Genomic DNA, 7,125 nt, shown 5'->3' on the forward strand with positions numbered 1-7,125 from the left:
GTGTGCTGGGTAAACTTGTCACCCTAACGGAGGCTGATTCACCATCACTCCCCCTCAGTGCGTCTGCCTCTCATCCTCTGACTGCGTCTCACACTCTCAGCTCTGTGCTGCTGTCTGCCCGCCCCCCCCCCCCCCCCACCCCCCGCCCTCCATCCACCCCCCTCCATCCACCCCCCCGAAGCTCTGTTTAGGTGGCTGCACCCTCATCCGAGACAGATTTTGTTTGTTTACACTACAACTATCCTACACGAAGATTCCTGTTAGCAGTGTAAACACCCCTGAGGAGAAAACCTCGAGAGTCGCTCCCAGAGATACAATCAGTAGTGGAAACACATCCACTCACTCACACACTGTGCAGGAGCTCTATTTTCACACTTTTGTGATGATGTTGGAAGAGGTTTGTCCCCTATATATAGAGCCCCATATTAAATGAACAATTTCGGATGCTTTAAACTGCTTAATAGTAATCAACGCTTTAATATTTTTATACCAAAAAACAGGAAAGTAAAACTTTTACAGTTGTTAACAGTGTTTCTGCATTAAGAAGTTCCTCCAACACCTTCTGGTCTGGTTCGGAGAGTATTGTGGTCAAAACAAATTAATTTTGCCCATCATTTTCAAATAAAATGTGTTTTTTTTTTTTTTGTGGTGCTTTGTGTTTTATATTATGAAATAGAAAAAACTCAAATAAATAAATGCAGAATTTGAGTGGAAAAAGCACTCTTCATCAAACTGCTCCATAAAAAAGTCAATCAATATGATAAGCTGTGCCAATATGGTGCAAAATGCAAATTACCTCTAAAAATAAATATCTTCTAGGTTTTCATTAATTGGTGTCAAAAGAAGGGTTAAAATACTGAGTGGTTATTGCAGCTCTCAAAACCATCCGAGGAGAAAAGAAGAGGTAAACATAGTTTCTAAATCTCCCTACCAGTTTGCTTTTCCCGCACTTCCAGAGGATGGTCGTACAATGAGAACAGTCCACACTGTGGGCTCATGAAGAAATGGACTGGTCTGCACTGAATGAACATATGTGAAATTACCATGGTATCAGTTTGTATTTTGAACTATCCCGCACTACCTGGAAGCATCTATATTCCTGGTGTCATATTTATGAGACAGTTAATGAAGGGAAGAGACTACTGAACTCTTGACAGGCACAGGAAGAACATGCAAACTCCAGCCAAATGGAACCACAGAGCTCTGGCCACTACACCAATGTCTCACCCTTACACCGCCATAATAGTAAAAGATAAATCTTGATGACGGTGTTTCTTGAGTTATATATATATATATATATATATATATATATATATATATATATATATAAGTAAATGAATATATAGTAAATGATATATATATATATATATATATATATATATATATATATATATATATATATATATATATATATATATATATATATAACAACTAAATGAATCCCTGACATAAAGGAAAAAGCAGCAGAAAACAGAGCAGCATGAGCTCACATAATGATTTATCTCCTCATGGCTGAAAGAGTCCAAAGATTAGACAGTATAGCTCTCATTAATATGCAACTTGGCAGCATCTGTTATTGGACTTTCGTGTGCAACTTACAACTCCCCAGTTCGTCACTCAAATTTCCCAAGTTTCGCTCCACACACACTGTTTTCACCTCACACAAATATTGCAACACTGACATTGCCAACCATCCGTCTTCACCTAATCCCAGCTGGATGTGGGTGAAGGCAGAGTACAGCGGCACAGGAGGTCAGTCTGTATGAGGAGAGACCGCACACTCTCACGCAGCAACAGTCACACTTATGACTTCAGCCTGCAATGCATGTGGACTGTGGGAGAAAATCAGAACACCCAAGAAAGCTCATGCAAGCACAGGGAGAATGTGCAAACTCCAATCAGAAAAAAACCCCAGTGCTATGAAGACAGAGTGTCGACTACTTCACCTCTGATTGATCCTATCGTCTTCCTTTATTTGCAAATTTAACTCTCTGAAAAAAACAGAAGATTTTACATCCGTATTTAAATAGGTTGCTTTGAAACAAACACAATCAGCCTTATAACAAGTGCTAATCCTTGGTTGTGTGTAGTTTTCAACAGACAGGACTGTTTTGGTGGGATTATTCCTTTACGAGTCGATCCATCCCCGCATGTTCAGGGCTTCAGAGTGTTTCAAATGAGACGGCGCCGTGCGTGTGGACTCTGAAATCAATGAGCCATGGAGCTGATGAGGCAGGTGTAAACAGACAGTGCAGGAACGCTGCCGTCGAGCCTCTCCGTTGTGTGGAGAGGGGGGGGATTTATTTTTGAAGGCGGGTCGTCTCAGCGCGAGCTGGCCCTCGCTGTGGCCCCTCCAGGACAGGAGCGGTCCACCTCGTGGCGAGCGGAAAGCACTCAGCGGGGGACTGTGAGCATAATTACAGCAGTTTTGCCTCATTAGGACTGAGGAGGCGTGACCCTGCCTACAGGTCCGACAGCTGAAGCGCACGGATGGTGGCGCTGGGAGATGATCCCTGCTCGGGGGGGGAAGCCACGAGGGCAACATGGGTCCTGCTTCCTGTTAAATATGTGTGATTTTAGCAGTTAATATCAGAGTCTAAAATTAGAAGCTACAGTTGAACCGCCAGTACAAACTCTGCATTAATAATAATAATACATATAAGGACTGAATTGCCAGTTGAATCTACTAAAAGCATCAAAAGCAGTCATTACTTGTCAAATGGAGCTTGTGAGAGTTCGTTATACGCAGATACAATCATGTGTATTTAAGCTCCTGGTTTGTTGTGTTGCTTCTCTACCCTTTCAAAAGCTTTTAAATGCCAAATTTGTTCGGCTTCTCAGACCTCTAAATGTCCTTCAGAGGACTCAAATCAAAATCACTGGGTTAATAATTCACTGAGTTTGTGGTTTTAAAGCGCTGATGCAACCCCGGGCTCACTTCGCCAGTCAACACAGCGAGCTCAGGTTGTGGGAGTTGTAGAAAAATGTTGTGCCATTAAAACAAAGAAGGATGATAAGACATGAGAAGCCTTGAAAGCAACAGCAAAGCTTTCGGGAGTCATGGAATGGGTGCTGATCGTCTGTCTGGAGTTGGTTCTCTTTCTCCCTAGACAGACATGCGAGTGGGGGAGTGCAGTGGATAGCACTGCCCCCCACTTCACAACAAAAATACCTGGGTTTGATTCCGGGCGGAGGCATTTCTGTGTGGAGTTTGCGTGTTCTCCCTCTCCATACGTGGGTTTTATCTCCACATCCTTGTTTGCTGCTTGACTTGAACGTTCACCCCTGTGCAGCTGATTTTCTGGGGTGGACCGGTAGCGTGCACGGGGTGTCGTCTTCATTCAGTCTGCTGCCAGGTGACAGCCTCCAGTCCTCCACTAATCACTGGAGATAAGATGGATATTAAAGATGAATTAATGCTTCACAGCAGCCTCGGCACACGAAGGTAATCCAACTCTTTGCTTCTTTATTGACCCAATAAATTTGCAACTTCAGTGTGTTCTTGTGTTTTTATTCAAAGGGACAGAAGCCACGGTGTTTAGTGGACTGTGTTGTTTTACATGTGGCAGATTTACAGCTTGTAAATTCTTAATCTAAACTATTGTGGCATTTCATCAGGGAACATCAGACCCTGTAAAGTTCTGCAGGAGACCGAAGCGCTGAAATAGCACTGAAATATTAAATACTGGTCAATCAGTGGATAATAATTGCAAACCTTTCCTGCGGCGAAACGCCTTAAAGGTGCAGCGTGTTCAATTCACAACTTCTGAAGGTAGTTATTAAGTCACTGTAGCATCCAGAAGATATACAGTTTGGCTTTCAGAATTTGGAAGATTTGCTGAGAAATGTAACAAATTTATGAAGGACACACTTTTCTCACTCAACAGATGCTACAGGGACTCAACATGACACCTGTCTTTGACATGTGGCATCATGGATGGCTGCATTACCTCTTCTTTAATGTTGTGTACAAGTTACAGTTTATACCTTTCAAAATGTGAAATAGAGGATTTCTTCCACTCAGTGGATTGTTGCTTTCACCTCACCACAGGAACACCTGTGTTTGATCCTCAGCTGAGGACTGTCCTTGTGGAGTTTGCATGCTCTTCCGATGAACGCAGGAGTTTTGTCGAGATGCTCTGTATTCCCAACCCAGAAACATTTCTTGTAAGGTTACTTGTTGGCTAACTTGCTCATATGTGCATATCTGTATGTAGGTGACCATGTGTCTCGATGTTAGCCCTGTGACCTGTCCAGGATGTTTCTCACCTAAATCTGTGATTAGCTCCAGGTTCAAGTCTAACTTTTATCAAACAGGTGTGGAATATGAAGTTTAGTGTCAAACAAGGTAGAAAGCTGCACACTGATTTTCTCTGCAAATTTAAAAAACTTTTTAATACACCTGTTTCTTTGTTTGTTTTTTTTTGTATTTTTTCAGGCGAAAAACGCCAAAAAATTCAAACATGGTCCATCCATGCATAAACTAAACCGTTTGGTATTGTGCAGGAGTCAATCCCAGCTAACTACGGTTGAGGGCTCGATACACCCTGAATAGGCTGAGTACACAATACCAAGGTTTCATAATTACACAGCAATTTTCTTTGATTAATGCGCTCCTCAAATGCGGTATTAATTATAGAGCGATATACTGTATATAGTGTGTGATTTGTTGCATTGACCTCCGGTGTCAGGGGGAGTACAGCATTTTCACACCAGTGTTCATTGATAGTGTCATTAGTTCTGGGTCTAATCTTCATTGTAGGATTTTTGGTGGTCGTTGTTCTTTAAAAGATTTAAATGTCAACTGGGACATATATACATATATATATATATATATATATATATATATATATATTTCATTTACAATTGCATTCTTCGAAAATGTATAATTTCTGATTACTAGTCAATAGAGAAGTAAAAGCTTTGAGATGATAAAAGATGGTTGTCCAATTCTCTGCAATAGCGTGAATAAAGTATCCAGCTCTAGTCGGTTTCATGTGATTTTAACCACTTAAATGTCAGAACAGAGCACTTTCTTTTGTCTTAGATGACGGAAAACTGTTTTTCTTCCGTGTTTGGGAATGTCGCTTAGTCAGAACAAACATATTTGTTTATGTCACCCTGGACTTTGACAAACTATGACAAGCACTTAAACACAAACTGTTTTATGAACATTTTAAAGACATAATGATTCATCGAGAGAAATATGGACAGATGACAGTCTGTTCAGGTGCTGCAAACTATAAGACATCAGACACGTAAGCACCACAAGCAGAATGTGTGTGTGTGTGTGTGTGTGTGTGTGTGTGTGTGTGTGTTTTAGTGTAGTTTGGGCACTCAGCACATCTAATGAAGGGGCCACCTGGTGTCACTATGACTAAAATGGGTGTAACAGTTTTTGCACGTCATCTCTGCTGCAGCACAGTTACAACACTTACAACTGAGGATTTCTGGAACAGGATTAAAAAAAAAAAATACAACCCTTCATTCACTCTTTTACATATTCAGGAGAAAGTTGAAACAAATGTCTGAGCTTTGTTTGCTGGGAATAGGATTTCCCAGCTGAAAACATTTCAGGGCGCATTCTGGCTACGTCACTTCATTTAGGCTCACTGATGAACCTAATGCACAGGTGAGTGGGTTGTGGGAGGAAGGCAGAGTGCTGAAAGAAAAGCTGCTTCTGCTCAGAAGGAACACACAAGCTCCACACAGGTCGGCAACTCAGAATTTAACCAGAATTTAACTGTGAGGCATGAATGCTCTCCACTACAACTCTCGCAAAAAAAAAAAAAAAGAATCACAAATTCTCATCTGTTGCAAACCAGGAAAATGGTATGTATTCAATTTTTTTTTTTAATACTTTTATATTTGTCTATTCATTCGCATTAACTCGATAGTGAAATGTCTCATCTGTAGTCTTTCACAATTTCTTTTCTGTATAATGAATATTTATCAGGTTTATGAAGTAATTTATGAGTTATTACATTATTACCATTTTGCAGAAAGTTGTACGGAAAGGGAAAAAAAGCTAAAATCCAAACTAAAACTGCTCGCTTGTTGAATGTTATTAGTTTAGAAACACTCATAATAAGGAGATCTCTATATTATTGTGGAATTATTCTGTGCTCATGCAAACAAAACTGAAAAATGTCTTTTTTATGTGGACAACCTCCCCATGGCCAGGGAGCGATCACATGGTGAAAGCAGAAGTTTAAAAAGTTTCGCTTCACACTTCAGCGATGGGATGGAAAGGTTTGCTGTCTTTTCAAAATCTAAGTTACAGAGTTCAGTTTAATGGCCGTGCAGCTGTGCCTGTATGAATGTGGGGTGTGTTTTTTTTCTAATACTCTGTATATGAAGACTGTTGAAAAAAAATCAGTGTTTCAGTGAAGGTTTTCTCAGAATTAGTTTCCAGTTACAACAGGCTGAATGTTTGTGTAAACTGAACCTTCCAAACAAAGAGCGTGAGCAGAGATGTCGGCTCCCCTGAGGGCTGGACGGAGAGTCCCGGAGCGCGTCCTGCATGCCGGCCAGTCCTGAGCGAGGAGACAACATGAGGCCGAAATGATGAAACCAAACGAAACAGCTTGTAAAAAAAAAAACGGGCCTCGGCCATTCACCACACATGAACTCATGAACACGCACGCAAACTCACACACACTCACACACACACACACACACACACATACGTGAGTTCAGTTTTTCTTCATCCGCCGTTCTGTGGACGCGATGCTGAGCTGCTGGTCGCACGGCCGAGGTGGGGCGTTTTTTTTTTCCTTCTCGGGCCGACATGCCGTTGTCTGAGTCAGGATGGAGAGATGAGGACGGGGCATCCCACTCACCCTCTGCACGGCCGGAGACACTGCTGCGCTGCTGTCATGGCAACAGCAGCAGTCACCACCGCCAGCATGGGCCTGTAATGCACAGGCCAGGAGGAGTCACACACAGGCACACACACACACACACACACACACACACACACACACACTGAGACACACACAATGAGAGCACGACACATGGACAGAAAACTGCCCAGAGGAGACAAATACTGCTCCTGAATGTGTTGCTTCCTCTTCAACACATCTGTACACATTAAAACAAAGACAGGGGCACAACTCTCTGGGC

This window comes from Salarias fasciatus, chromosome 20, assembly GCF_902148845.1.
Source record: "Salarias fasciatus chromosome 20, fSalaFa1.1, whole genome shotgun sequence".
In the NCBI taxonomy this organism is placed as follows: Eukaryota; Metazoa; Chordata; class Actinopteri; order Blenniiformes; family Blenniidae; genus Salarias; species Salarias fasciatus.